Raw genomic sequence first — 15366 nt, forward strand, 5'->3', positions numbered from 1 at the left:
AAGCCACCAGGAAAAACAAACGGGCTTTAAAGTTAATTCAGTCACCAGCCATTGCAACTGGCACTGATCAGGAGCTCTTTGCTAGCTACTGTCTTTAATACATGCCCATAGTAACAACAACAAGAGTAAGCTCTGAAAGCTGAAACTTTCTGTAATTTGCAAGAAACAATTAATCTGACTTGAAGCAATTATGTTCTCAGTTTTATTTATGCTATGTAACTAGTTTTCTATCTTGTTGAAAAAAGAACAGTGTACTTTGTTATCACCCAGACTTGCTGGGAGTGTGAAGTTACGGATGGTTTATGTACTATGCTTTTTTTATGAAACCCTCAAAATTCCAAATTCCAAAAGATTTAACTGTAAAGATTTTAGAAAGATGATTGTGGAACCATACTTTTTATCACATTGGTTCATACACAGAACAACTGTTCCAGATAAACTTAAGCCATTATTTCCAACAAGAGGGAAATAAAACATCCAAGCAGAGGCAAAGGATAATCACCCCGGAGGTTAGTTAATTTGGAAGCCTAGGGCAAAAGCTTGAGAGGGAAGGTAGTGTGTACTGGCCATCCTGGGGTCTCTATGGAGCATATAAGCCTACCAGCCAGGGCAGCGATATATCCAGGAGAGCAGCAGCTGTGTGTTGGCTAGACTGTATTCAGGCACTGGGGATTGAAATGGAAACTTTCAAGAGGAAGGCAAGGGTAGGAAAAGTGAGTATTCAGTCACTGTGACCCAGCCTGAGCTTATTAGTAGAAAGTAGTATTTCAGGATTTGGAACAAAAATCTAGGTCTTTCAGCTTCCCACACAGCTTCATAGTGAGACAGACCACACAATTATTATATATGAAAAAGAAGTAGTAGTTAGTAAATCTGTGAACAAAATTGAGTAGGACTGCATTTCTGTCAGAAACGCTTTACTTTTTATAGAGAAGACTAGAGCTAACATTTAAAGAGATGTTCCAAGAAGATGTAGACAAGAATCCAAGAAACTCAAGAAGGAAGACGCTCACAGAGTGGTTCCTCTTTCAGCTGTTTCAAAACCTGGAAAGATATCTATCTAGGGATTAGTTTCACAGCTTGAGGATGCATATACAATGTGAAGAGAGAGTTTTAACTCCACTGGTTCCAATGCCTTGATGAACAGGGGATACATAAATAGATAACAAGTATCATTTAAAAATATCTACCGTAATGTATATGAAAACTTCTATGGAAAATTTCAGCATCCTTCTTATGTAACAACATTACTATGATCTGTAAAAATTCACCACAGAGTTGACTAGCTTAGAACTCTTCCATAACCACTTAGTGATTGGAAATCTATCTACCCTGTAGAGATTCTTGTTAACTCTATATTCTAGACTAGTGTTTGCTCCATGGTGCCCATTAAACAGGCAGAGAAAGAAGTGGAATCATTTCAGGCTTACTTGATAAATAGATCAGAGTAAGACTTAGGTAATGTTTCCGTTTTCCTACCTAGGAGGTGTTCTCCCTAGCAACTCCTCAGAGGCTACTGGCAGGTTGCCAGGACAATCAGTAGAACAACTCTGGTTCTTATCCAGGGTCATCTCTGAATAGATTGAGTATACCTCAGCCCCTTGATCATCTTTCTGAGAAATAATGCATTTTTGGGTTTTCTCTGATTAGCATTCTGTGCTGTGCTGTCCTACCTAACATCTCCTCACTTATTTATATATCTAGAGACAAGAGACTGCCATATAATTCATTTAACGTCTGTATACACATACTAGACAACTCAGTGAATTTTTGACAAATTGAAAATCAAATCAGCCAAAAACAGTTTTTACATTGTTCCCAACCAGTTACAGGTATTAAAAATGCTTTAATGAGTCAGGGTTCTTTTTTTTTCTTTTTTTCTTTTTTTGGTTTTAAACAAAATGAAGTAGGATGTGAGAGAGTGAAAAATATCACCATGTATCATAAAACAGAATGTTGTTTTGTGAAACTCTTGACAAAAGTTGAGAGTAATAGGATAAAACTATATTTTTTAATAATGTAGGCTATAAATGAAACCTTTGAAGGCTGTGGTGGTTAATTTTGGTTGTCAAATTGATGGGGTCAGTCTTCAACTAAGGGGCACATCTCTGGGTGGTTGTACAAGTGTTTGCAGAAAGGATGAACTGAATGGAGAAGACACTGAGAAGCAGACACCTCCAAATGGGTGGTGTACAGAGATAGAGAGGTCTGAGGAAAGAGCAGCATTGCTTACTGGCATTGATTGATTGATTGATTTTTGCTGGTGAATAATCTATTCCTGCTGCTGTTGTTCTTGCTGCTTTCCTTTGCCTACATCAGACTCTAACCTCTTCAGCTTTCTCATGGAAACCAAACACTAGCAACTTCACTGGCCTCTCCCAAGTCTTCAGCCTTAGGTTGGCATGGCTGAGATATCTGGCTTTTACCGCCCCCCCCCCCCTTATACAGTGTGTGCACACACTGTCAGTTTCATTTCTGTGGAACCCTTTCTAATATAAAGGCCATGAATTAGATTGCAGAGTAGGTTAGGCATTAAGTAGACATTTGTTCATTTTGTTTATCTAATTTCTTGTCCTACTTTATTTTGGGCAATAGAACCATTTATAAGCATAGTTCCTTGGACTAAAATCACCATCTGAGGAAACCACATAAGATACCAGTCTGTCCAGTCAGAGTCCTCCTCTGGATTTTATGTGCACTGTATATCAGAGAGTAGAATCAACCCTTTCCTCCCACCAAAGTGGCTTAGATGATAACACATGAGTTTTAGGCCAAATTTAAGGCTACCCATGGATATATTGGAGAGATTTTGGTAAGAAGGATGACAATCCAAGTCCCAAGTATTATTTCAAAATTTTCTACTTCATTAGCAAAACCTTTTCCTTCCTTCCTTCCTTCCTTCCTTCCTTCCTTCCTTCCTTCCTTCCTTCCTTCCTTCCTTCCTTCCTTCCTTCCTTCCTTCTTTTCTCTCTCTCTCTCTCTCTCTCTCTCTCTCTCTCTCTCTCTCTCTCTCTCTCTCTCTCTCTCTCAACTTCCCATGGTTTACTTTGGGTATTTTTTCCTCTTTGCAACCAAAGAACATGGAAGAAGGAGTTGAAAAGCCTGGATTTAGGCCTAACAGTGCCACACAATGGATATATGATTCATGAAAAATCTCAAAAAAAGTTTCTATTACCCTCAGTTTATTTCTTGTCTGAAATAGGGGAAATGGCTCAAGTTGGTAGTTCACTGTGCTTGCTTATTCTCAGGGTCCTCTCTTAAACCAAAATTAAAATGGGAAGAACAGAGATGCCTGAGCACCACACTAGCCTTTTCTGAATCAAAAGTTATATGAGTGTAACTACAGCAGGTCCTTGTAATTATTTTTTATTTTATGCATACGGGCATTTTGCTTACATGTATGTCTCTTGGAGACCAGAAGGTCATGACTCTCCTAGAACTGAAGGTGCAGATGATTGTCAATTGCAATGTAGGTGCTTGGAATTGAACCCAGGTCCTCTGGAAGAGAATCCAGTGCTCTGAACCACTGAGTCATCTCTCCAGCCCCAGGTACTTGTAATTTTTAAAATGACCTTAGGTGATTCTGACTAATAACTGGGTAAGTCTATATAATTTCTGTAGTGTTTCCCCATGTACTAATGCTCAGTGCTCTGTGTTCCTAGGGATCACTCTGTTTGACTGAATTCTTAGCAACTGATATAGTGTCACATGTAAAATGTGAACTCTGCTTTTGTTGACTGCCTTAAAGATAAGTAGTGCAATATAGATGGTGATGACTGGAAAGGACATGTGGTATTGCTATTCCAAACTAGGCTTCTAGCAAAGGAACATCAATAAATGAATTAAAATGTCTCAGTGTACACCCTCACCTGTAGGACGGTCTGCACAATAACAAACTTTTATTCAAGTAGTACGGGTGTTTAAAGAGAATAGTGTGGAAGCAAAGGGGGAAGGTGCGGGGAAATTGCATGATTACATTTGCTTTGTGTTACAGAGATTTATAGCATCCAGAAGTGTCACACTTCCTGCGTCAGAGTATAAATTTAAATTAGAAATGAGACAAGTGATAATACAAAGCCTTGGTGATCTCTCTTAAGTAATTTCTCCTGCCCAAAATTTTCATTCTTTATGAAAAATCACATATTTCTGTCATTAATTTAAGAAAACCCACAGAGATAAGTCTCATTACCCCTGCAGAATTGTGTCTATCTTCCTTTTTATACACTTCAGGATACTTTATTAGTGTGATCATTGTTTTTCACAAAAACGCTAAGGTGACAGGCAGACTTGAAACCCTTTGTCTGGGAGATGGGTGTCTCAATGTATTTTCGTTACACTTCCTCTACTGCTCCCCTTAGTGGAAACTGCAGCAAGTTATAGGATAGCTGCAGAGACAAACACTGCCCTCAAGCGCATACACTCTTCTCTTCTGTGTCCAGGGGCTCTGAGGCAGTGGTCACAGGGGCAAGAAAAATGTGTAGTCTCTGTGAAGAGTTAGGAAAGACCTTTTGGGAGAAGAGAGGAAGGTTCATGGGGACAATCAAGTAGGCAGACTAGACGGGGGCGCGAGTATGGGACGTTTTTACACCCAAGGAAATAACTATTTTTGAAATATTACTGTAACTTGTCAGCCTTGACTACTTTATTTTTTTCAGATTCCCAGGAAACCAGGATGAGTAATTACAGGCAGTGACTGTCATTGTCAAGATAGCTCCATAATTAGAGAAATACAAAATATGTCTCACTCGGAGGTATCTCGCTGTCAATTACGAAAGGTTAATAAAGTCAGAACAGCCAGACGGTGGGGAAATTGAAGACTGCAGATGCTCTGTCCTTAAGACACGGGGTTCTTTGCTTTAGCAAACCCAGCAGGAGAAATGGGTCCTGAATTCTGCATGAAGTTGTAGAATACAGTTTTCCCTGTAGACTCACGATGCGATTGGGATCCCTCTTCACTTGTGTAAAGTCATAGAATGCCTTAAACGGGCGCCATACTGTCTTGGTTGCTCCTGATGCTGTGATAAAATATCCCAACAAAGCAACTCCAGGCAGAACGGGTTTTGGCTCACAGTTCTAGATTAAGTCCACCACGGCGGGGAAGTCTTAGCCAAAGCATTGCATCCAGTTAGGAAGCAGCGAGTGATGAATGCTGACACTCAGTTTTTCCTTTTTGTGCAACTGAGGAAAACCAGGCGCAGGGAACGGTATTACCCAGTATTTGGGTGGGTCTTCCCAGCTCAGCTAATTTACTGAAGATTATTTCTCACAGTCATGACTGGAGGACAATGCAATCTAGATAATCCCCCATTTGTGATAATAAAACAGTTTGTTGCATAGGTATTTCTCAACCCTGTCTAGTTGATAATCAATACTAACCATCACATTGTCTAAACAGTTTTAATAAGCTGGATGTGAAAAAAAAATCTGTCCTGCAGTTTGAAAAATAAACCAGGGATCTTCATCCAAGAAAGTAAATATATGTGAACCAAAGTGCTGCTTGGAGTTATATAATTGTTTTCTTTGCAAATAGGAGAAGCAGTTGAATGCAGCTGCCTTCAGGCATTGGGTCCAAATTTACCCATCCTCGAATAGACCTCCTGTATGCTAATAAACCACACGGTCAGAGTTGCTGGTTAAACAGTCTATGCGTAGTTTTGTTTTATTCCAAAACCTAGAAAAAATCTCTCTCTCTTTTTTTTAACCACACAAACTACAGGAACTTAAGATAACGTGTCTTTAGGTTTCAATATAATCATATGCTTAAAGTTTACAGAATATTTGAAGAGTCCATAGCAGCTGAAGCTTGCTGCATAGCCTGTGTGATAGTTTCTCCTCCATTCTCCCTCCCCACTGCTCTCCTCCATCCTCCCTCCCCACTGCTCTCCTCCATCCTCCCTCCCCACTGCTCTCCTTCATCCTCCCTCCCCACTGCTCTCCTCCATCCTCCCTCCCCACTGCTCTCCTCCGTCCTCCCTCTCTACTGCTCTCCCTCCATTTTTGTTCTCCACTGCTCTCCTTTACCGTGTATTGTATATTTAGGATATGAGTCTAAGTCTCTAAGTGTTAGAACTTTGTGAAAATTGGACTAAAATAGATTTTTGCTCTATAGCTTTATTCATCAACTACAATTAGATGTGATATTTAAATACTAACAATAATTTTGTGGTTTGCACATAAGAATAATTTTAGAAATTAAGCATAAAGAGAAACCAAATTAAGATTTCAGTTGACAAAAGGCATCTGCTGACATGTGAAGCATTTCCATCCCTCTTACTATGTCATGTAAGAGTATCCACTTTCATTCTGCACTTAAGTCAATGACAACAGTACTCAGCTTTAGCAGATGACCACGTTGCCTGCTAGGAGGTCCCTGCAGAGCCAGTGGAATATTACTAAAGGTCAATGTGTAATTGTAGTTGTATTTTTTAAAAAAGTAGCTAGCGTTTAAATTGTTGTGGCCTAGTAAGCTGATTAAGTTTAGCATCTCTGGTTCAAACAGAAATGTTAATTACTTGTAAAAAAAAAAAAAACAAAGAAAGAAAGTGAAAATGGTCTACTTCATAATTACAACCTTGTATTTGAAAGCCTTTGGCATAAAGTACCTTTGAATATGTTCTATTTCTGCTGATTGACCTTCTCCACTCAGAAGCTAGAAAATTACCTCTACAGATAGCTAAATATAATTTCAAGCCTTTTCCATCTGCAAACATGTGGGAGCTGCTTTTTAATTCCTCGAGTGTACACTGAGATACTGGGGAAGATGGAGGAAAATACAATGGTCTCTCTTGTCATGAAGCCCCAAATTTGGTCAATAAAGACATTTACAATTAGAAGTGTGTAAAGTTCCCCGACAACTTCCCTTCTGGACCAGAGGTGAGTGCCTGGGTCCAGCCCGGACCTCATCCCTGGCCACCAGCCACCCCGGGAGGACCTGCCCAGCTTGGCGCCGGGTTCTGGCCACCGGGCAGCTCCCTTTCTAGCCCCACCGGGAGGGATCCCCATTTCCAAGCCTCCGGCAGCCCCTGCAGTCTCCGCGCCCTGCCCCCACGCCCATCTGCCCAAGACCCCACCCACTTCCTGAGACTTAGAGACCGGCCCCCAGCTCCCAGCCTGCCCCCGACAACTTCCCTTCTGGACCAGAGGTGAGTGCCTGGGTCCAACCCGGACCGCATCCCTGGCCACCAACCACTCCTGAGAGGCCTGCCCAACTTGGCACCAGGTTCTGGCCACCGGGCAGCTCCCCTTCTAGCCCCACCGGGAGGGATCCCCATTTCCAAGCCCCCGGCAGCCCCTGCAGTCTCCGCGCCCTGCCCCCACGCCCATCTGCCCAAGACCCCACCCACTTCCTGAGACTTAGAGATCGGCCCCCAGCTCCCAGCCTGCCCCCGAAGACTTCCCTTCTGGACCAGAGGTGAGTACCCGGGTCCAACCCGGACCGCATTCCTGGCCACCAGCCACCCCGGGAGGACCTGCCCAGCTTGGCGCCGGGTTCTGGCCACCGGGCAGCTCCCCTTCTAGCCCCACCGGGAGGGATCCCCATTTCCAAGCCCCCGGCAGCCCCTGCAGTCTCCGCGCCCTGCCCCCACGCCCATCTGCCCAAGACCCCACCCACTTCCTGAGACTTAGAGACCGGCCCCCAGCTCCCAGCCTGCCCCCGACAACTTCCCTTCTGGACCAGAGGTGAGTGCCTGGGTCCAGCCCGGACCCCATCCCTGGCCACCAGCCACCCCAGGAGGACCTGCCCAGCTTGGCGCCGGGTTCTGGCCACCGGGCAGCTCCCCTTCTAGCCCCACCGGGAGGGATACCCATTTCCAAGCCCCCGGCAGCCCCTGCAGTCTCCGCGCCCTGCCCCCACGCTCATCTGCCCAAGACCCCACCCACTTCCTGAGACTTAGAGACCGGCCCCCAGCTCCCAGCCTGCCCCCGAAGACTTCCCTTCTGGACCAGAGGTGAGTACCCGGGTCCAACCCGGACCGCATCCCTGGCCACCAGCCACCCCGGGAGGACCTCCCCAGCTTGGCGCCGGGTTCTGGCCACCGGGCAGCTCCCCTTCTAGCCCCACCGGGAGGGATCCCCATTTCCAAGCCCCCGGCAGCCCCTGCAGTCTCCGCGCCCTGCCCCCACGCCCATCTGCCCAAGACCCCACCCACTTCCTGAGACTTAGAGACCGGCTCCCAGCTCCCAGCCTGCCCCCGACAACTTCCCTTCTGGACCAGAGGTGAGTGCCTGGGTCCAGCCCGGACCCCATCCCTGGCCACCAGCCACCCCGGGAGGACCTGCCCAGCTTGGCGCCGGGTTCTGGCCACCGGGCAGCTCCCCTTCTAGCCCCACCGGGAGGGATCCCCATTTCCAAGCCCCCGGCAGCCCCTGCAGTCTCCGCGCCCTGCCCCCACGCCCATCTGCCCAAGACCCCACCCACTTCCTGAGACTTAGAGACCGGCCCCCAGCTCCCAGCCTGTCCCCGACTGCCATTCTGGACCAGAGCTTGCCCCAGACTTCCCTTCTGGACCAAAGAGTTGGACAAGAGAACTCCCTTTTGGACAAGAGAGAGAGTCCTCCTGAGTCTGTCAGATCTTTGTGAAACAAGTCCACTGAAAAGACCAAGAAGGAATCACAAGGAGATGGGCAGACGTCAAAGCAGAAGTACATACAGCAAAATGAAGAGCAATACAGCATCACCAGAACCTAGCTCGCCTCCAACATCTAGACCTGAACACCAAAAATTGGAAGAAGCAGAAGAAAGTAGCCTTATGAGTAACTTCATGAAGAAGGTAGAGGCGTGTGTAGAGGAAAAGACAAGAAAATTGGAAGAACGCTGTAAACAACTAGAGGAAAGGGCAAACAAATTAGAAGAAAACAATAAAGCCCTCCAAGAAAACAATAAAGTCCTGGAAGAAAACATTAAAATCCTGGAAGAAAACAATAAAGCACTGAAAGAAAATCATGAAAAAGCAATGAAACAAACAAAGGAAACAGTCCAAGATCTGAAAAGGGAAATTGAAAAAATGAAAAAGACACAAACAGAGGGAATGCTGGAAATAGAAAACCTGAGTAAAAGATCAGGAACTTCGGATGCAAGTATAACCAACAGAATGCAAGAGATGGAAGAGAGGATTTCTGGCATTGAAGATACAGTAGAAGAAATAGTTCCATCAGTCGAAGGAAACACTAAAGCCAACAAAGTCATGAACCAAAATGTCCAAGAAATCTGGGACACCATAAAAAGACCAAACTTACGAATTATAGGGATAGAAGAAGGTGAAGAATACCAACTCAAAGGCACAGAAAATATATTCAACAAAATTATAGAAGAAAACTTTCCCAACTTAAAGAAGGAAATGCCTATGAAGATACAAGAAGCCTATAGAACACCAAACAGACTAGACCCCCAAAAAAAGTCCCCTCGACACATAATAATTAAACAACTAAATGTACAGAATAAAGAAAGAATATTAAGAGCAGCCAAGGAAAAAGGCCAAGTGACCTATAAAGGTAAACCCATCAGAATAACACCCGATTTCTCAATGGAGACTTTGAAAGCCAGAAGGACCTGGACAGATGTAATCCAGACACTAAGAGACCATGGATGTCAGCCCAGACTAATATACCCAGCAAAACTTTCAATCATCATAGACGGAAGGAACAAGACATTCGAAGACAAAACCAGATTTAGACAATACCTATCCACAAACCCAGCCCTACAGAAAGCACTAGAAGGAAAATTCCAACCGAGGGAAGTCAGATACACACTTGAAAACACAGGCAATAGATAAAGCCACAACAGTAAACCCCAAAGAAGAGAAGTACACACACACTACCACCAAAAATAACAGAGATGAAGAATCACTGGTCATTAATATCCCTTAATATCAACGGACTTAATTCACCTATAAAAAGACATAGACTTACAGAATGGATACGAAAGCAGGACCCATCCTTCTGCTGCATACAAGAAACACATCTCAAATTCAAAGATAGACACTACCTAAGAATAAAAGGCTGGGAAAAGACTTTTCAATCAAATGGTCTTAAGAAACAAGCAGGGGTAGCCATCCTGATATCCAACAAAATAGACTTCAAACTAAAATCAATCAAAAGAGATCAAGAAGGACATTACATCCTCGTCACAGGAAAGATCGACCAAGATGAAGTTTCAATTCTGAACATATATGCCCCAAACATAAGAGCACCCACATATGTAAAAGAAACATTACTAAAGCTTAAACCACATATAAAACCCCACACATTAATAGTGGGAGATCTCAACACCCCACTTTCACCACTGGACAGATCTCCCAAATCGAAACTTAACAGAGAAATAAAGGACTTAACTGATGTCATGACCCAATTGGACCTAATAGATATCTACAGAACATTCCATCCTAACAAGAAAGAATATACTTTCTTCTCAGCACCCCATGGAACTTTCTCTAAAATCGACCACATACTTGGCCACAAAGCAAATCTCAACAGATACAAAACAATCAGAATAACCTCCTGTGTTCTATCAGATCACCATGGTTTAAAGCTAGATTTCAACAACAACAAAAACTACAGAAAACCTACAACCTCATGGAAACTGAATAATGCTCAACTGAATCACCAATGGGTTAAGGAAGAAATAAAGAAAGAAATTAAAGACTTCCTAGAGATCAATGAAAATGAAGACACCACATACCCAAACTTATGGGACACTATGAAAGCAGTGCTAAGAGGGAAATTCATAGCACTAAATGCCCACATAAAGAAGTTGGAGAAATCGCACACTAGTGAATTAACAGCACATCTGAAAGCTCTAGAACAAGAAGAAGCAAAGTCTCCCAGGAAGAATAGACGCCAGGAAATTATCAAAGTGAGAGGTGAAATTAATAAATTAGAAACTAAGAGAATAATACAAAAAATTAATGAAACAAAGAGTTGGTTCTTTGAGAAAATCAACAAGATAGACAAGCCCTTATCCAAACTAACCAAAAGACAGAGAGAGAGAATCCAAATCAACAAAATCAGAAATGAAAAGGGGGACATAACAACAGACATTGAGGAAATCCAGAGAATTATAAGGTCATATTTCAAAAACCTCTACTCCACAAAACTGGAAAACCTAAAAGAAATGGACATTTTTCTGGATAGATACCACATACCTAAGTTTAATCAAGACCAGATAAACTATTTAAATAGTCCAATAACCCCTAAGGAAATAGAAACAGTCATTAAAGGTCTCCCAACCAAAAAAAGCCCAGGACCAGATGGTTTCAGCGCAGAATTCTACCAGATCTTCAAAGAAGAGTTAATACCAATACTCTCTAAATTGTTCCACATAATAGAAACAGAAGGAACATTACCAAACTCCTTCTATGAGGCTACAATTACCCTGATTCCTAAACCAAACAAGGATGCAACAAAGAAAGAGAACTACAGACCGATCTCCCTCATGAACATTGATGCAAAAATACTCAATAAAATACTGGCAAACAGACTCCAAGAACACATCAGAACGATTATCCACCATGATCAAGTAGGCTTCATCCCAGGGATGCAAGGGTGGTTCAACATACGAAAGTCCATTAATGTAATACACCATATAAACAAACTCAAAAAAAAAACCACATGATCATCTCACTAGATGCAGAAAAGGCATTTGACAAAATCCAACACCCCTTCATGATAAAAGTCTTGGAGCGATCAGGAATACAGGGAACATACCTAAACATAATAAAGGCAATATATAGCAAACCAACAGCCAACATCAAATTAAATGGAGAGAAACTCAAAGCAATTCCACTAAAATCAGGAACGAGACAAGGCTGTCCACTCTCCCCATACTTATTCAATATAGTACTTGAAGTTCTAGCCAGAGCAATAAGACAACATAAGGAGATTAAGGGGATTCAAATTGGAAAGGAAGAAGTCAAGCTTTCCCTATTTGCAGACGACATGATAGTATACTTGAGTGACCCCAAAGATTCCACCCAGGAATTGATAAAGCTTATAAACACCTTCAGCAACATAGCAGGATACAAAATCAACTCAAAAAAATCAGTAGCCCTCCTATATACAATGGACAAAGAAGCTGAGAAGGCAATTAGAGATACATCACCCTTCACAATAGCCAAAAATGACATAAAATACCTTGGGGTAACACTAACCAAGCAAGTGAAGGACCTATATGACAAGAACTTTAAGTCCCTGAAAAAAGAAATTGAAGAAGATCTCAGAAAATGGAAAGATCTTCCATGCTCATGGATAGGCAGGGTTAACATAGTAAAAATGGCAATCTTACCAAAAGCAATTTACAGATTCAATGCAATCCCCATCAAAATACCAACACAATTCTTCACAGATCTGGAAAGAACAATACTCAACTTCATATGGAAAAACAAAAAACCCAGGATAGCTAAAAGAAACCTGTACAATAAAACAACTTCTGGAGGCATCACAATCCCCGACTTCAAGCTCTACTATAGAGCTACAGTAATAAAAACAGCCTGGTATTGGCATAAAAACCGACATGTGGACCAATGGAATCGAATTGAAGACCCTGACATTAACCCACACACCTATGGACATATAATTTTTGACAAAGAAGCCAAAAGTGTACAATGGAAAAAAGAAAGCATCTTCAACAAATGGTGCTGGCATAACTGGATATCAGCGTGTAGAAGGCTGCAAATAGATCCATATCTGTCACCGTGCACAAAACTTAAGTCCAAGTGGATCAAAGACCTCAACATAAATCCAGCTACTCTGAACCTGCTAGAAGAAAAAGTAGGAAATAGTCTTGAACGCCTTGGCATAGGAGATCACTTCCTAAATATAACACCAGTAGCGCAGACACTGAGACAAACAATCAATCAATGGGACCTCTTGAAACTGAGAAGCTTTTGTAGAGCAAAGGATACGGTCAACAAGGCAAAGCGACAGCCTACAGAATGGGAAAAGATCTTCACCAACCCCACATCTGACAGAGGACTGATATCCAGAATATATAAGGAACTCAAGAAATTAGACATCAAAAGGACCAACAGTCCAATTGAGAAATGGGCTTTAGAACTAAACAGAGAATTCTCAACAGAGGAATCCCAAATGGCTGAAAGACATTTAAGGAATTGCTCAACTTCCCTAATCATCAGGGAAATGCAAATCAAGACAACTCTGAGATACCACCTTACGCCTGTCAGAGTGGCTAAGATCAAAAACACTGAAGACACTTTATGCTGGAGAGGATGTGGAACTAGGGGAACTCTCCTCCACTGCTGGTGGGAATGCAAGCTTGTACAACCACTTTGGAAATCAATATGGCGCTTTCTTAGAAAATTGGGAATCAATCTCCCCCAAGATCCAGCTATACCACTCCTGGGCATATACCCAAGAAATGCTCAATCATACCACAAGAGCACTTGCTCAGCTATGTTCATATCAGCATTGTTTGTAATAACCAAAACCTGGAAACAACCTAGATGCCCTTCAACTGAAGAATGGATAAATAAATTGTGGCACATATACACAATGGAATACTACTCAGCAGAGAAAAACAACGACATCACACGGTTTGCAGGCAAATGGATGGATCTAGAAAAAATCATCCTGAGTGAGGTAACCCAGACTCAGAAAGACAAATATGGTATGTACTCACTCATAGGAAGATGCTAGATGTGGAACAAGGATGACTAGACTGCTACTCACATCACCAGTGAGGCTACCTGGAAAACGGGACCCCAAAAAAGACACGGAGAAATGGACAAGATCTACATGAATACCCTGGTCATGAGTGGGAACAATGAAGGGCGACAGTCGAGGGAAAGAGTGGGAGATCCTAGCTGGATCAAGAAAAGAGAGGGAGAACAAGGAATAGGAGACCATGGTAAATGAAGACCACATGGGAAGGTGAGAAGGGGAGGAAGCAGAGAGCTAGGGAGGCCCACGGAGATCCACAAAGATACCCCCTCAAAAGACTGCTGGCAATGGTCGCGAGACGGCAGGAACTGACCTACTCTGGTGATGGAATGGCCAGACACCCAAATAGTGATGCCATAAACCCCATCCAAGGACTGAGGAATCTGAAGGCAGACATCCACGGCTGGGCCCCTGGTGGAGCACTGGGAGTCTAATTAGTGAGTATGAAGAGGATTTATATGAGCGAGAATTGTTGAAGCCAAGGTTGGATAAAGCACCGGGATAAATAACCAAATGAATGGAAGCACAGGATCTATGAACCAAAGGCTGAGGGGCCCCCAACTGGATCAGGCCACCTGAACGGGTGAGACAGTCAGTTGGCTTGATCTGTTTGGGAGGCAGCTGTGCATTGGTGCCAGGTCCTGGGCTCGTTGCATGAGTTGGCTGTTTGAATCCTGGGACTTATGCAGGGACACTTGGCTCGGTCTGGGAGGGGGGAATGGACCTGCCTGGACTGAGTCTACCAGGTCAACCCCGGTCCTCGGGGGAGACCTTGATCTGGAGGAGGTGGGAATGGGGGGTGGGCTGGGGGGAGGGGTGGGCGAGAGGGGGAGAACAGGGGATTCTGTGGCTATTATGTTGAACTGAATGGTGTTGTAAAATAATAATAATAATAATAATAAAAAAAAGAAGTGTGTAAAGTTCATATATGGAAATATATCTGAATGCTAAAGAAGTCTAATTCTGCAAAGACAGCCCAAATAAACCTCAGAGAGTGTCTGATGTTGAAGCTGAGGAGCAGGGAGTGGTTAGTAGTCTCATAAGCAGGCAGAAGTGTTAGAGAAACATGTAGGGTCTGTGTAAAGTATTTGAGGGTGGCAAGAAGTTGAGTTTGGTTAGAATGGGGTTGAAGGATTAGAGCGTAACCAGAGAGAAGGGAAAGATGGGTGGAAACCAGGTAATAGCCTCAGTAAATGCATGTATATCATACTAGATACACAAAATCAATACTATTCATAGACTCCCTGCACATTTTTACCCTCTGCCAAAATCTTTAGGTTATCAACTGCTAACTTGCTAAAGGCAGCGGAGATGACTAAAGCATTTTAAGCCAGGCTTTAGAACAAAGTTGTTCCTGTAACAGTGTGGAGACTGTTCTATGATGACTCTCATGTACCATGTGTGAAGAGGGACCAGCTAGGGAACACAGACGCACCAACACCTCATCCAGGTCAGTATTTCAAAATCAGGCTCTTGTTTCCATGGGTAATCAGAACACACATTTAGCTTTACAAGTGGCACATGTGCATCTGTGGTTTCACACACAGCTTCTTCAATTTGTCACACCAATTGACTGTCCTCCCAACCCTTGACCTTTTGATTCACTGCCATTCCGATTAAGACTTCTCATTTGGCAGGAAGATGCAGAGCAACAATTAGTTACAAGCTGCATTTTGGCACAGCCTCAAGACT

At 43.0% G+C, this 15366-nt stretch overlaps 1 long non-coding RNA gene across 4 annotated transcripts in view; it reads left to right on the top strand.

Moving 5' to 3' along the window:
* The first annotated feature begins 372 nt into the window (after positions 1-372).
* LOC121828271 (uncharacterized) overlaps positions 373-15366 on the top strand; it is a 47851-nt gene continuing 32857 nt past the window's right edge. For 3 of the 4 annotated variants that reach the window (XR_013049584.1, XR_013049583.1, XR_013049585.1), the window contains exons 1-2: positions 373-509; positions 14952-15124. This is a non-coding gene — a long non-coding RNA (uncharacterized LOC121828271). Of the gene's footprint in view, positions 510-3416; positions 3550-14951; positions 15125-15366 lie in introns of those variants that run through there. The other variant, XR_013049586.1, reaches the window with a different exon arrangement.

The sequence above is a fragment of the Peromyscus maniculatus genome, chromosome 3, assembly GCF_049852395.1.
Source record: "Peromyscus maniculatus bairdii isolate BWxNUB_F1_BW_parent chromosome 3, HU_Pman_BW_mat_3.1, whole genome shotgun sequence".
NCBI lineage: Eukaryota > Metazoa > Chordata > Mammalia > Rodentia > Cricetidae > Peromyscus > Peromyscus maniculatus.